Source organism: Zootoca vivipara, chromosome 5 (genome assembly GCF_965207765.1).
Source record: "Zootoca vivipara chromosome 5, rZooViv2.hap1.1, whole genome shotgun sequence".
In the NCBI taxonomy this organism is placed as follows: Eukaryota; Metazoa; Chordata; class Lepidosauria; order Squamata; family Lacertidae; genus Zootoca; species Zootoca vivipara.
The window spans coordinates 91,221,062-91,236,032 of NC_142588.1; the positions used below are offsets into that span (position 1 = coordinate 91,221,062).

Below are 14,971 nucleotides of genomic sequence, written 5' to 3' on the forward strand. Positions count from 1 at the left end.
TCTCCTTCACTGTATCAGTGGAAACTCACCTGAGCACACTTGCTATTTATAACAGCGAAAGACTTACTATGTAAGTCTCCAGCATAGGGGTTGCCTAGGAAAACACATAGAATTCCTCCCCATCCTGCACTGCACTCAACATCCCTAGTGAGTAAAACCAATTCCGTATGAGGCTTTAGTACTCTGTACATGCCTTCATACCACAGGAAGAATCTATGCTTCCTGCCTCGTGACACCCCAACCCACATGTCAGACCCATCCTTTGGTGTCATGGCTTTTTCCGGGTTTGTCACAGTTCTTATCCGGGGGGAAACCTTGCAAACTATGTTTGCTGAGCATTTCGCTCTGTGTGACATTGGAACCCACATGTCAGACCCTGTCACTGGCATCTTGACTTTTTCCAGGTGCACTTTGTCACTGTCAACATCACCATCTCCATTACCAAGAAGGTGCCTCTGTGAGATACCCTTATCTCCTCCCCCCTTTTGCATTGTTCTGACCACTGGTACACCTGACCATAAATTGTGGCGGACATTTGCACTCTGGGAGCCTCATGCGTACAACCTGCATGGAAAAAAATGGTTAGCAGACATAACATCACATGTCTCTTCAACCATTTCACCTCCCCCCCCCCCATGTATCACATCACAACATGGTAAAGAACAAGCCATTCACAATGATGCTTTCATTCTTCTGGATGGTGCGTTCTGTTTATGACCTGAAACAGAACAAGCCACGCTGTATCAGGTGGGCTTCACGACCTGGAATGAAAAATATGTTAAACAACAAAACGCTTTTCAGTTCCACGGCCCTAGTGCTATGCACCCCAAGGAGTTTGTCTTAGCAAAGTCCCCTTTCCATAGCTGCCAAGTTATCCCTTTTTAAAGGGATTTTCCCTTATGCTGAATAGGCTTCCTCGCGAGAAAAGGGAAAACTTGGCAGCTATGCCTTTCTGAAGCTCTGCTTCTTCGCTGCCGGTGGCCGTGACCGTTGCAGCTGGTGTCCAAAAGTCTTTGCCTCTGGACTCAGTCCAAACCTCACAGGACAAAAGTTGCACTGCCTCAACCTTAGCAGTTCCACCTGCTGGTCCTCTGCTGGCACCGAGGTCGTGGGCCTCTGCACATGGGGAATGAATCTCTCAACAGTAGACTGATCTTCTCCAATACTCTGGCCACTGATGAGTTTTCCGAACTTGCTGGCATATTCAGTGTAGCACCTTAACAGCATCATCTTTTAAAATTTTAAATAGTTCAGCTGGAATATCATCACTTCCACTGGCCTTGTTATTAGCAGTGCTTTCTAAGGCCCATTTGACTTCACTCTCCAAGATGTCTGGCTCAAGGTCAGCAACCACACTACCTGGGGTGTACGAGACCTCCATATCTTTCTGGTATAATTCCTCTGTGTATTCTTGCCACGTCTTCTCGGTGTCTTCTGCTTCTGTTAGGTCCTTTCCACTTTTGTCCTTTATTATGGTAATCTTTGTACAATCTGTTCGTTTCATATCTCCAGTTTTCTTGAACAGATCTCTGGTTTTTCCTATTCTGATGTTTGCCTCTATTTCTTTGCATTGCTCATTTAAGAAGGCCCTCTTGTCTCTCCTTGCTATTTTTGTGAAATCTGCATTCAATTTCCTGTATCTTTCACTATCTCCCTTGTATTTTGTTTGCCTCCCCCCCCCCACTATTTGCAAGGCCTCATTGGACAGCCATTTTGCTTTCTTGCATTTCCTTTTCATTGGAATGGTTTTCGTTGCTGCCTCCTGTATAATATTACGAGCCTCCATCCATAGTTGTTCAGGCACTCTGTCCACCAAATCTAAATCCTTAAATCTGATTAATATGAATTGCAATTAGAATTCTGGCTAGTGTAAGACTGATTTGTGCCAGAAACATTGGAAAAAATATGTATCATACATTTATGAAATAAACGGCCCAGTGCAAATGCCCATATGAAGACCTCAGCCAGGACCTCATGGCAATAGTCCTTAATATAGCTATTAATGATAAATTAACATGTGCTATTAAGGTAAGATGGGGAATATGCAGGAGATATGGAAGGTGTTTGTAGAATTTGTGCTGCTAAAACAGAAAGGGGTCAAACTATCATAAGAGGTGTTGAAATTTTGGGAGGTTGGATAGTTACAATGGAATGGTCTTGGGGGTAGGGTGTGTTGAATGGTTTAAGTTTTAAGGTTCATTATTGTTTCACAAGATGTGTATCTCATTAAAGGCCAGAGTAAATATCATGACCTAGTTTTACAGCTGTGAGGCAGTAAAGCAAGCTCTTTTAAGTTTGTGTTAATTAAGCTCTGTGAGCAATTGGGTATATTATATAAAGAGCATTGTGTACCTCTCTCAGTACCCTGGTGGGTGGGTCATGTTTTGTAGAGTTAATGTAATTTCTGTTGTTTTTGTAATAAAAACCAAGCGGAAGATATTTTTATGTTCTTTTTGATTACTTCCAAAACGTGTAGTCTCCCCAGCACGCTTTCTGCAGCGCAGTTAAACTGTTGAATTTTCTAACAGGGTGCACATTTTTATTCTTATTTATTTATTATTATCACTTTGTCAAAATAAAAAATAAAATTATTTTTTAAAAAAGTAGCAGCCACTGCCCAAGAAAGAGAAATGGCTGTTGCTCAGTGGTAGGACATGAATTGTACATGCAAAAGACCCAGCATCTCAAGGTTGGGTTGGGCATGTTCTCTAAAGAAGAAGGGAGGAGGGAGGAGGGAGGAGGAAGGAAGAGGGAGGAGGAGTTTGGGTGAGTTCTGGCACCTATTTTTCTAGAAAAATAGTACTGTGTCCAATCCATGGCATCTCCGGGTACAACTGGGAGACAGTCTCGTCTGAAGTTCTGGATAGCCACAGCCAGTCATTGTAGATAATACTGAGCTAGATGGAACAATGATCTGATTTGGCATCAGGCCAACCTATTTTCAGAATGCTAGGGAGTTATTTTTAAACTGCAATATTAGGTGCTCAGCTAGAATGTATACCACAGATCAGCAAAGGTACCACCAGGGCTAAGAAGGTGCCAGCATGCTTAATAAGCAACATCAAAGAAGTTATCAGAAGCAAGTAGTATTCCTTCAGAGTATGGAAATCCCATCCAAATGAGAAGAAGAAAAGAGAGCACAAATTTTGCCACAAGCTTCTCTGGAACCCAAAGGGTACAGTGGGATCCAGGGGGCACAGAAAGGAGTGTAGTAGTGGAAGTCTGGTTCATCTGCCAGAAAACCTCCCACCGCCAATGCAAAGCATCCACTGCCCAAAGTGCAGTAATTTGAGGGAGGTTTTTTTTTAACCATTTACTGGATTATCCTCAGGTCAGCGAAATCCAAATTCATTGGGGGAAATGTACAAGATCACAGTTCTTCCCTCCCCCCTTTGTTTTAAAATTTTGCTTTATTGTTCATTTATACCTAGGTACAACATGAAATCATAATCGTCTTGTTCAATAAAATGATTACCAAAGTTACATTCAATTTTGACTATGTATTTTCTTCATGAACCTGTGACTTCCCATCCTCTCCATACAGCTATCCTTTTAATTACACATATTACATATTTTTTTGTCATTGTTACTTAATAAACCATCATTGCTATATTAAAGTCTTTTTCCTTAACCAGCATTGATTACAGAAATCATTCAAAGGCTATTACTGTACCATGTTTAGACTATAGCAGCTACTTTTCGGATATTTCTTAAAATTATCCCATTCTAATATGAACTCCTGTATGGGCTTCTCTCTAATTCTTTCAGAGAGGGAATCTAACTGTGTGTGTTGTTGTTTAGTCGTTTAGTCGTGTCCGACTCTTCGTGACCCCATGGACCATAGCACGCCAGGCACTCCTGTCTTGCACTGCCTCCCGCAGTTTGGTCAAACTCATGTTCGTAGCTTCGAGAACACTGTCCAACCATCTTGTCCTCTGTCGTCCCCTTCTCCTTGTGCCCTCAATCTTTCCCAACATCAGGGTCTTTTCCAAGGATTCTTCTCTTCTCATGAGGTGGCCAAAGTATTGGAGCCTCAGCTTCACGATCTGTCCTTCCAGGGAGCACTCAGGGCTGATTTCCTTAAGAATGGATAGGTTTGATCTTCTTGCAGTCCATGGGACTCTCAAGAGTCTCCTCCAGCACCATAAATCAAAAGCATCGGCAAGGTGATGTCTCTGCTTTTTAAGATGCTGTCTAGGTTTGTCATTGCTTTTCTCCCAAGAAGCAGGCATCTTTTAATTTCGTGACTGCTGTCACCATCTGCAGTGATCAAGGAGCCCAAGAAAGTAAAATCTCTCACTGCCTCCATTTCTTCCCCTTCTATTTGCCAGGAGGTGATGGGACCAGTGGCCATGATCTTGGTTTTTTTGATGTTGAGCTTCAGACCAACTGTGTGTATTCTCTCAATTTCAAAAAGCCAGTCGGTTCTAGTAGGGATTTTGTTATTTTTCCAGAGATAAGCACTCTCGCGGCAGCGGTTGCATACAAAAAAACTTTTCCTATATCCTTAGGAATATCAGTACCAGTGATGCCCAGTAGGAATGATTCTGATTTTTAAGGGAAATTTACACTGACCATTTTTTAAAGTTCTAGATGAATATCATTCCAGAACGCTTTAACATTCCTGCAAGTCCACCATATATGAAACATAGTGCCACTGCTTCTCATTCCTGTAGATTTTTGAAAGCTTATGCAGTGTCAAGTACCAGAGATACAGCATTTTTTGCAGGTTTTCTCTTGTGGAATAGCAGGCAGTAAACTTCCAATTTACCGTCCAAAGATTTTCCCATTGGGACATCTCAATGGAATGGCCAAGGTCTTGAGCCCACTCAATCATGGCTGATTTAACCTCCTCCTCAACTTCCCAGCCAAGGAGGAGTCGGTAGCCTTAGAAAGCGTATTGGTTTTGGAGTTAATGACACAAGATCACAGTTCTTTGCAGTGGATGTCAGCACAGACAACTTCAAATTCACATTATACTCCAGGGTAGGGACTCCTGACCGTTAGTCCAGTCGCGGACGACTCTGGGGTTGCGGTGCTCATCTCGCTTTACTGGCCGAGGGAGCCGGCATACAGCTTCCAGGTCATGTGGCCAGCATGACTAAGCCGCTTCTGGCGAACCAGAGCAGCGCACGGAAACACCGTTTACCTTCCCGCTGGAGCGATAACTATTTATCTACTTGCACTTTGACGTGCTTTCGAACTGCTAGGTTGGCAGGAGCTGGGACCGAGCAACAGGAGCTCACCCTGTCACGGGGATTCAAACCGCCGACCTTCTGATTGGCAAGCCCTAGGCTCTGTGGTTTAACCCACAGCGCCAAAATCTTGCTCAAGCAGAAGCAGCATGACCTTTTATCCTAACCCTCCCCCCAAAAAAACAAGCAACCCAATTACTTCCCAAACAATCATTTTAAAAGGTTTCTCTAAATCTCTGAGCATAGGCAGAGTGCACTGAGTGAAAAGGGAATTGAAAACACCATCTTTGCCCTGGGCATTATATGTATGCTCTAGTGCCCACCCTCAAATCTGGCTAGCATAAAACTTGGTTGTGTGTAGCATCCCTGTGGGTTTGATAAAGGAATTCATGAAAGGATCTGGTCAGTGATTAATCGAGCAGGATATTCCTGGATTAAATAAATCCGGTCGAATAGGGTGCTCTTACCTAAACCAGTTTCAGACATGGGTTCTGGCATGCAATTCTGCAGGGTTTGCAACATGGTCAATGTTTAATAATTCACAGTTTGTGGAAAACAGGCCCAAGCCATTTGGCTAAGCATTTGTCTCACATGTTTACAGTGGTACCTCAGTTTATGAACACAATTGGTTCCGGAAGTCTGTTCATAAACTGAAGCGTTCATAAACTGAAGCGAACTTTCCCATTGAAAGTAATGGAAAGTGGATTAATCTGTTCCAGACGGTCCGTGGAGTACTTAAACTGAAGCGTTCATAAACTGAAGCGAATTTTCCCATTGAAAGTAATAGAAAGTGAATTAATCCGTTCCAGACGGGTCCGCGGAGTACTCAACCTGAAGCGTACTTAACCCGAAGCATGGGTGTAATTGGTTTCGGAAGTCTGTTCATAAACTGAAGCGTTCATAAACTGAAGCGAACTTTCCCATTGAAAATAATGGAAAGTGAATTAATCCGTTCCAGATGGGTCTGCGGCGTTCATAAACCGAAAATTCGTAAACCAAGGTGTTCATAAACCGAGGTTCCACTGTACTACAGATCTGGCCAAAAGGGCATCTGGCATTCCTCTTTTCTTTCAGTAAACAAGCCTTTGATGTAGATCCTAGAGGTGGTAAAACCTGTTTCCTGATGTTCCCCCTGCCTAATCCTTTCAGGAATTCCTATTGCTCCTCTTTCCTGTTTACATGTATGCATGGAGAAATGCTTTGTAGGAAGGGGGTAGGAGATCTGGGAAGGGGATAGGATTTCAGGATAGCTTTGTTAATTATTCACTGTACTAGGATCGTATTGGAGCATTTAAATTTTGGGTTGCCACCTTGATGATAATAAAATAGCTTGGAGGGAGAGAAGAGGGGCTTCATTCTTTTTTTCTCTCTCAGGGCTTTTTTGTTGGTCAAAAGCTCTCTTTGTCTCTCTTCCTTTGTCTTTCTTTCCATGTGGTTCTGCCACAGTTGTGCCTTAGAATCACACACTTAGAGGTAGAGACGTCATAGTTCCAGAGATCTCATTTTAGGTGTGCAGTCAATACTTGGGAGTGGCTTACATTCGGACCAATACAGCATTTCTGCAGCATTAGAATCATAGAATCATCGAGTTGGAAGAGACCACAAGGGCCATCCAGTCCAACCCCCTGCCAAGCAGGAAACACCATCAAAGCATTCTTGACATGTGCCTGTCAAGCCTCTGCTTAAAGACCTCCAAAGAAGGAGACTCCACCACACTCCTTGGCAGCAAATTCCATTAAACTATGGAATTTGATCCCAGAAGATGTAGTGATTCCAATCAACTTGGATGGCTCAGAAAGAGAATCAGATAGGTTCATGGAGGGTAAAACTATCAATGGGTACAAACCACAAGGGCTATGTTCTGCCTATGCTGTGGCTATGGATATCACTTTCTGGAAATTGTAAGTGAGGAGATTGCTGTTGCATTCAGTTTCCTGTTTGGAGGCTTTTGGGGGACTAGACGGGGCCTTTCTTGCCTGATCCAGCAGGGTTCCTCTTTTGCCTTTGTACTCAGCATGGTTTAGATTTTGTTTTGCTTACAACAAAATATAAACCAAGCTGAAAGGAGAGCCATAGATAATCTCAGGAACAACTCAGACATTATAATTAACAAGAGTGGAGCTGTCATCAAATTACATCCTGATTACATCCAGGAGGCTCAAACCAACAGGTTTACCACACCTACCAGCCAATCACCCATTCCCACCACCCTTCTGGGTAATACCCCGCCCCACCCTCTCACTATATATAAGGGTCTGGTGACTTCTGTTTCAGTGTATCTGAAGAAGTGTGCATGCACACAAAAGCTCATACCAATGACAAACTTAAGTTGGTCTCTAAGGTGCTACGGGAAAGATTTTTTTTTATTTTGTTTCGACTACAGCAGACCAACACGGCTACCTACCTGTAATCAGTCATGTAGTGGAACATGAAGAGGCAGAGATGAGGCTCGGGCAATTATTTCACAACAGGGGCAATGATGGTGTCTGCTGGGGACCTCTTCACCAGCCCTCTGCATGCCGAATAATGAAGAATTTCTCAAAGAGAAAATCACCCACTCATCTAAGTAGATGAAAAGGTGGGTTACACTGGCTACGTGTTAAATAATAATAATAATAATAATAATAATTTATTATTTATACCCCGCCCATCTGGCCGGGTTCCCCCAGCCACTCTGGGCGGCTTCCAACAAAACAGAAATTCTAAAATACAGAAATCCATCAAACATTAAAATACAGAAATCCATTAAACATTAAAAGCTTCCCTAAACAGGGCTGCCTTGAGATGCCTTCTAAAGGTCTGGTAATTGTTGTTCTCTTTGACCTCTAGTGGGAGGGCATTCCACAGGGTGGGTGCCACTACCGAGAAGGCCCTCTGCCTGGTTCCCTGTAACTTGGCTTCTCGTAGTGAGGGAACCGCCAGAAGGCCCTCGGAGCTGGACCTCAGTGTCCGGGCAGAACGATGGAGGTGGAGACGCTCCTTCAGGTATACCGGACCGAGGCCGTTTAGGGCTTTAAAGGTCAACACCAACACTTTGAATTGTGCTCGGAAACGTACTGGGAGCCAATGTAGGTCTTTCAGGACCGGTGTTATGTGGTCTCGGCGGCCGCTCCCAGTCACCAGTCTAGCTGCCGCATTCTGGATTAGTTGTAGTTTCCGGGTCACCTTCAAAGGTAGCCCCACGTAGAGCGCATTGCAGTAGTCCAAGCGAGAGATAACTAGAGCATGCACCACTCTGGAGAGACAGTCAGTGGGCAGGTAGGGACTCAGCCTGCGTACCAGATGGAGCTGATAAACAGCTGCCCTGGACACGGAGTTGACCTGTGCCTCCATGGACAGCTGTGAGTCTAAGATGACTCCCAGGCTGCGCACCTGGTCTTTCAGGGGCACAGTTACCCCATTCAGGACCAGGGAGTCCTCCACACCCGCCCGCCTCCTGTCCCCCACAAACAGTACTTCTGTCTTGTCAGGATTCAATCTCAATCTGTTAGCCGCCATCCATCCTCCAACCGCCTCCAAGCACTCACACAGGACCTTCACCGCCTTCACTGGTTCTGATTTAAAAGAGAGGTAGAGCTGGGTATCATCAGCATACTGATGGACACCCAGCCCAAACCCCCTGATGATCTCTCCCAGCGGCTGCATATAGATGTTAAAAAGCATGGGGGAGAGGACAGAACCCTGAGGCACCCCACAAGTGAGAGCCCAGGGGTCTGAACACTCATCCCCCACCACCACTTTCTGAACACGGCCCAGGAGGAAGGAGCGGAACCACTGCATGACAGTGCCCCCAGCTCCCAAGCCCTCTAGACGGTCCAGAAGGATGTTATGGTCGATGGTGTCAAAAGCCGCTGAGAGATCCAGCAGAACAAGGAAACAGCTCTTACCTTTGTCCCTAGCCCGCCGGAGATCATCGACCAGTGCGACCAAGGCAGTTTCAGTCCCATGATGAGGCCTGAATCCTGACTGGAAGGGATCCAAATGGTCCGCTTCTTCCAGGCGTGCCTGAAGTTGTTCAGCAACCACTCGCTCAATCACCTTGCCCAAGAATGGAAGATTTGAGACTGGGCGATAGTTGGCCATATTGGCCGGATCTAAAGATGGTTTTTTAAGAAGCGGTTTAATAACCGCCTCTTTCAGCGGGTCTGGGAAGGCTCCCTCACGGAGAGAAGCATTTACCAACCCGCGAAGCCCATCGCCCAGCCCTTCCCGGCTAGCTTTTATAAGCCAGGATGGGCAAGGATCAAGGAGACAGGTGGTTGGTTTCACTCGTCGAAGCAGCCTGTCCACATCCTCGGAGGTAACAGATTGAAATTGATCCCACAAAACTTGACTAGACAGGACTCTAGCACTCCCCCGCCCCGGCCCTGCTCCCACGGTGGAGTCTACCTCTTCCCGAATCTGAGCGACTTTATCTGCAAAAAACTTTGCAAAATCATTGCAGGAGATCATGTGGCCCGTACTGGGCCCGGATGGAGCAGGTGGTTCCGCTAAATTGCGAACCACCTGGAAGAGTCTCCTGCTGCTGTTTTCTGCAGATGCGATGGAGACGGTGAAGAAGGTCCTCTTCGCCGTCGCCATTGCCACTTGGTAGGCTCGAAGTTGAGCTCTAGCCCGTGTCCGGTCTGATTCAAAATGAGTTTTACGCCACCGGCGCTCTAGCCGTCTCAATGACTGTTTCATCGCCCTCAGCGCCGGGGAAAACCACGGGGCTGTCCGGGCTCCATGCAATCTGAGAGGGCGCTTCGGAGCCAGACAGTCAATAGCGCTGGTTAACTCCGCATTCCAGCGGGCCACCAGGGAATCAGCTGAAAGGCCATCGACATGGGATAAAACATCCCCTACCACTCTCTGGAAGCCAATTGGATCCATTAAGTAGTGGGGGCGGACCATCTGAATCGGTCCCACCTCCCTGCAGAGGGGAAGGGTTGTGGAGAAGTCCAGTTGCACCAGAAAGTGATCTGACCATGGCACTTCTTTTGTTTCGCTTTTACTTAATGTCAGATCACCAACATCCATAGAGGTAAACACCAAGTCCAAGGCATGTCCGCGGCTATGAGTTGGGCCAGACTTATTCAGGGACAGCCCCATGGTGGCCATGCTTTCCACGAAGTCCCGAGCGGCACCTTGTAAGGTCGTATCGGCATGGATGTTAAAATCCCCTAAGACAACCAAGCTAGGTGTCTCCAGGAGCACATCCGACACGACCTGAAGCAGCTCGGGCAGGGAATCCTTGGTGCAGCGGGGAGGTCGGTACACCAAAAGGAATCCTGTACTGCCCCTATTGCCCAACTTCCAGAACATGCACTCAGAAAACTCAGTCTTACCAATAGGACGCCTGGTGCAAACTAATGACTTCCTAAAAATCACTGCAACCCCCCCTCCCCGCCCAGATGGCCTGGGTTGCTGTGCATAAGAGAAACCTGGTGGGCAAGCAGCGCCAAGAACGGGCCCATCGGCTTCATCCAACCAGGTCTCTGTCACACATGCCAGGTCAAATCCTCCATCCACAATCAGGTCGTGAATGGCAGTGGTCTTATTCGTCATCGACCTGGCATTGCACAGCAGCACCTTCAGGTCATGTGGGTATCCCTTGCTGATTCCAATATCCGTCCGGTCAGGACCAGACCCGGAGGCAGGGATAGTCCTCAGACAACGACTAAGTCTGCCTCCTCGGTAATGACATGGTCTGGTCTTAGCGTAACTCCTCCTCCTACCCGTGACCACTGAGATCGGTTGTCCCAGTGCATCACCCCCTGTGGAATCTGCCCCAGCCATTTTGCTTGCTGGGACCCCCTCCCGGGCAGCCCTGACCCCTCCCCTTAAAAACAAAATAAAACCTCTGTAAAAAACAGCAAGAACAGAACAAAAGAAAAACACAAAAAACACAATAAAACCCAAAACAATAAAAATTACAAATACACTAAAATTTAACAGATTCCCACACCCAACTAAAAAGCCCTCCCTAAAACCTATGTAAATAAAAAAATACAGTAAAACAATACAAAGACCGAAAATTACAAACTAAAATTGACCCCTCCCCTTAAAATCAAATTTAAAACCAATACAGAAAACAAACTAATACAATAAAACAATACAAACAAAGACAGAAAATTACAAACTAAAATTAACCCCTCCCCTTAAAATCGAATTTAAAACCAATACAGAAAACAAACTAACAAACTAAACGATAAACAACAAAAACCAAAAACAATAAAAGTTACAAACACATCAGAATTACAAGCCCCAGGTGGAAGTGTGCTTCAGGGGGAGCAGTCCTCCCAAACACTCCCTGGCAGAGCAGCAGCAGCAATGTTCCAGGCCTCCCAGGATCCTTAAAAGCTGTGGTGGAGTGGGGGACCCGCCCCAAGCCCAAGGTGGAAGTGGGCTTCAGGGGGAGCAGTCCTTCCAGTACTCACAGCAGCAGTGATGTTCCAGGCCTCCCAGGAGCCTCAAAAGCTGTGGAGGAGTGGGGGACCCGCCCCAAGCCCCAGGTGGAAGTGGGCTTCAGGGGGAGCAGTCCTCCCAAACACTCCCTGGCAGAGCAGCAGCAGCAGCAATGTTCCAGGCTGACATTTATATTTTAAACGATTCCAGAGTCCCTTTATCATGGCCAAAAAATTTTTTGGGAGGGAGAGAGGGAGTCCGCCAGAACTCTTCCAGGCTGGACGTTCAGCAAAGCGGCACCAAGGATAGGCAGGGTGGGGAAGAAGGAAAATGGTGGCTTCTTATTGAAGTCATAATCTGTGCTTTGATCAGTATTTCATATTTGTTGCAGAGTTGTAGAAGGGGCATGGTTTGGGGGTTGTCATGAAGGGAACCTGGACTTTTGGATTGACCACTACACCCGTGGCAAGCAATTAACCCTTTATGCATCTTTCTGTTCTTTCCTTTGACCATGCTGCTTGCCAAGCTTTAAAATGCCTTCCCTACTCCTTATTCTACTCCTTTCTTTTCCTCTCCTCATTCAAATCCCTCCTTGAGGAATAAAATGGTCTAAAATCTGAAAGCAGTAATGTATGTGTGTAAACATGGGGCAGAAACCAAGGAGCAAGGAGAAGGTCTGAGGGAAGGAGAGGAGACCAGTCACCAATGTTCCATGCTCTTCCCCTGAAATCCCTGTACACAGCATGAGCATTGGTATTCAGGATGCCTTGCTTGTATGTATGTATGTATTTTAAAAGTGCCTTATTTTTCGTTCCATAAGACACACTTTTTTCCTCCTAAGTAAAATAAAAAAAATTCCTTCAGTAGCACCTTAAAGACCAACTAAGTTTTTATTTTGGTATGAGCTTTCGTGTGCATGCACACTTCTTCAGATACAGTGAAATGGAAGTTTCCAGGCACTTATGTAGAGAAGGGGTGGGGAGGGGTGGGGATGGGGAGGGGGGATCACTCAGAAGGGTGGTGGAAATGGGTGATTGACTGACTGATAGCTGTTGATGACCGCAAACGACTGCAAATGGTTTTGCATGAAAAAGCAAGGGTTGAGATGGCTGAAGATCGCTTATCATGTATAATGAGATAAGAATCCGATATCTCTGTTCAAACCAGGTCCCTCCATGGTTTTGAGCTTGGTGATAAGTTGCAATTCAGCAACTTCTCTTTCCAGTCTATTTCTGAAATTCTTTTGTAGTAAGACAGCTACTTTGAGATCTTGTATAGAATGTCCTGGGAGATTGAAGTGTTCTCCTACTGGTTTTTCTGTCTTCTGGTTCCTGATGTCAGATTTATGTCCATTTATCCTTTGGCGTAGGGTTTGGCCTGTTTGTCCAATATAGAGAGCTGAAGGGCACTGTTGGCATTTGATGGCATACACAATGTTAGAGGATGAGCAATTAAATAGTCCTGAGATGGTAAGAGGAAATTATGTCTTATGGAGCGAATGCGTGGTCCCTGGAGCCAAATTGCCCAGGGGCTAAAGGCAGGTCGTGCTTTTTTTAAAAAAGAAAGAGCTAAAGGCTAACAAGAGGGAATGAGCACGTGGAAAGGAACCTGCTCAGCAGCTGATTGCAAGAGATTGGGGAGGGAGATAAGCGAGCTAGCTCCCTTCCCGGCCCCTTGCCTAGGCCTCAGTTGTTGTCTGCAGAGGGAGACATGTGACTGGCTGATTAGATTATCTGTCTGGAAACTGTATGAATGGGTCCCTTTCCTAGAGAAACTGCAGAACAGTGAGTTGAACCCCATAAAAACAGGATTTTTCCCTTTGCAAGGAAACTCAGCAACTTTGATCTGATCCTAAAAAATGGAGCGTTCCCCCTTTGCAAAAGAAGCCTAGGACAATTCAAGAAAGCAATTTTTTTTCTTCTTTTCCTCCTCTAAAAACTAGGTGCATCCTATGGTCAGGTGCGTCCTATGGAGCGAAAAATACGGTGTTTCTAAAATGCTTGCTGTTTTAAACATCTCTTAGCAGTGTGTGTTACGTGAAATACAGAAACGAAACAAAACTACACATATGATTCACATATGGCAGAGGGAAGAGCATTCCACAACCCAGGAACAAGAATAAAAAAGCTCATTTTCACCCGATTGCATTCTGTAATAAGTGTAAGTGACCTTACAGACCTTACAGAGTCTCATTCTGTTAACTTGGTCTCAAGTTGTTCATGGCTTCATAGGTTAAGAATAAGACCTTGAACATGGCCTGGTAGCTCATCAACTACCTCAGCAGAGGTGTATGTTATTCATTCAACAAGCTAGCCAAAGCATTCTGCACCAGCTGCATATTCCAGACCAATCTAAGGGGAAGCACTTTATCTGTGCAACAAAAGTGCTTATGCTGATGGAACAAGTGCATTGAATTCTGCCCTTTATAAACTGCTGAATCAAAAATAAAATCTCTAAGATGTGTGCATCAAACATGACATAATTATTAATAATATAGAGATTAATTCAACAGGATTCAGAGACCAGATTGTGTAACTGACCAACAGTGGATGATTGGCAGAAGAAGTTGATAGAATATATGGAACTGTCTGAATTGACCGGGAGACTCCGGGATCGGAGCGAAGAAGCAGCGGAAGAAGATTGGATGAAATTTAAAATTTATTTAAAGAATAAGGGTATAGTAGATAAGGAATAAGGGAAGTGAGGGAGAAAATTAGAGGTTGTAAATAATACAATGGTAAGAGAAAAGTATAGTTAGAAGTTTATAAATTTATTAAGAAGTAAGATATAGATAGAATATAAAAGGATAAGATGTATAAGATAGAAAAATAAGGAAATATTAAAGTTATAGGTAGAATATATATAAGATCTAGACTTTACTACAGAGGTGAGGTTAAGAATCGCAGAAGGAGAGGGAACGAGGAAGTCATTAGATTGGAAATAAGTGCTATAAGTTAGAATTTTTGTTTTTTTCTTGTTTTTATATTTTTTTGTATTTTTGTATTTTTTGTATTTTGTATTTTATTTTTGTTTTGTTTGATGTGGGTGTGTATTTTTTTGTATGTTTTGTTGTTTGAAAATCCTTAATAAATACATTATTTTTTTAAAAAAAGATTGTGTAACTGAATTATGTGCCCATATAGGTTGCTGAAATGATAACTTTTTAACCGGCATCTAAAACCATATAACAAAGTTGCCTGCTTGATGTTTGCCTACGGACAATGTGGAGAGGGCCTATTGATGCAGCTTCTCTGCATCTGGGCCATGTGATTGACAGCTACGTCAACTAAAGCAGTTATTCAAAGGAGCACCACCTAGCGTCTCCTTGTTGGTACTACACCATCTCGGCTGTTTCTCCTTGTTAAAACTGTTTTTGTTTAATTGCTCAC

General features: G+C 44.6%; 1 long non-coding RNA gene across 1 annotated transcript; it reads left to right on the forward strand.

The window, feature by feature from the left end:
• Positions 1-7,147: 7,147 nt before the first annotated feature.
• Positions 7,148-14,681, forward strand: LOC148685785 (uncharacterized). The gene is made up of 2 exons (XR_015949921.1): positions 7,148-7,773; positions 14,095-14,681. It is a non-coding gene; the product is annotated as an uncharacterized LOC148685785 (long non-coding RNA).
• The last annotated feature ends 290 nt before the right edge of the window (positions 14,682-14,971 follow it).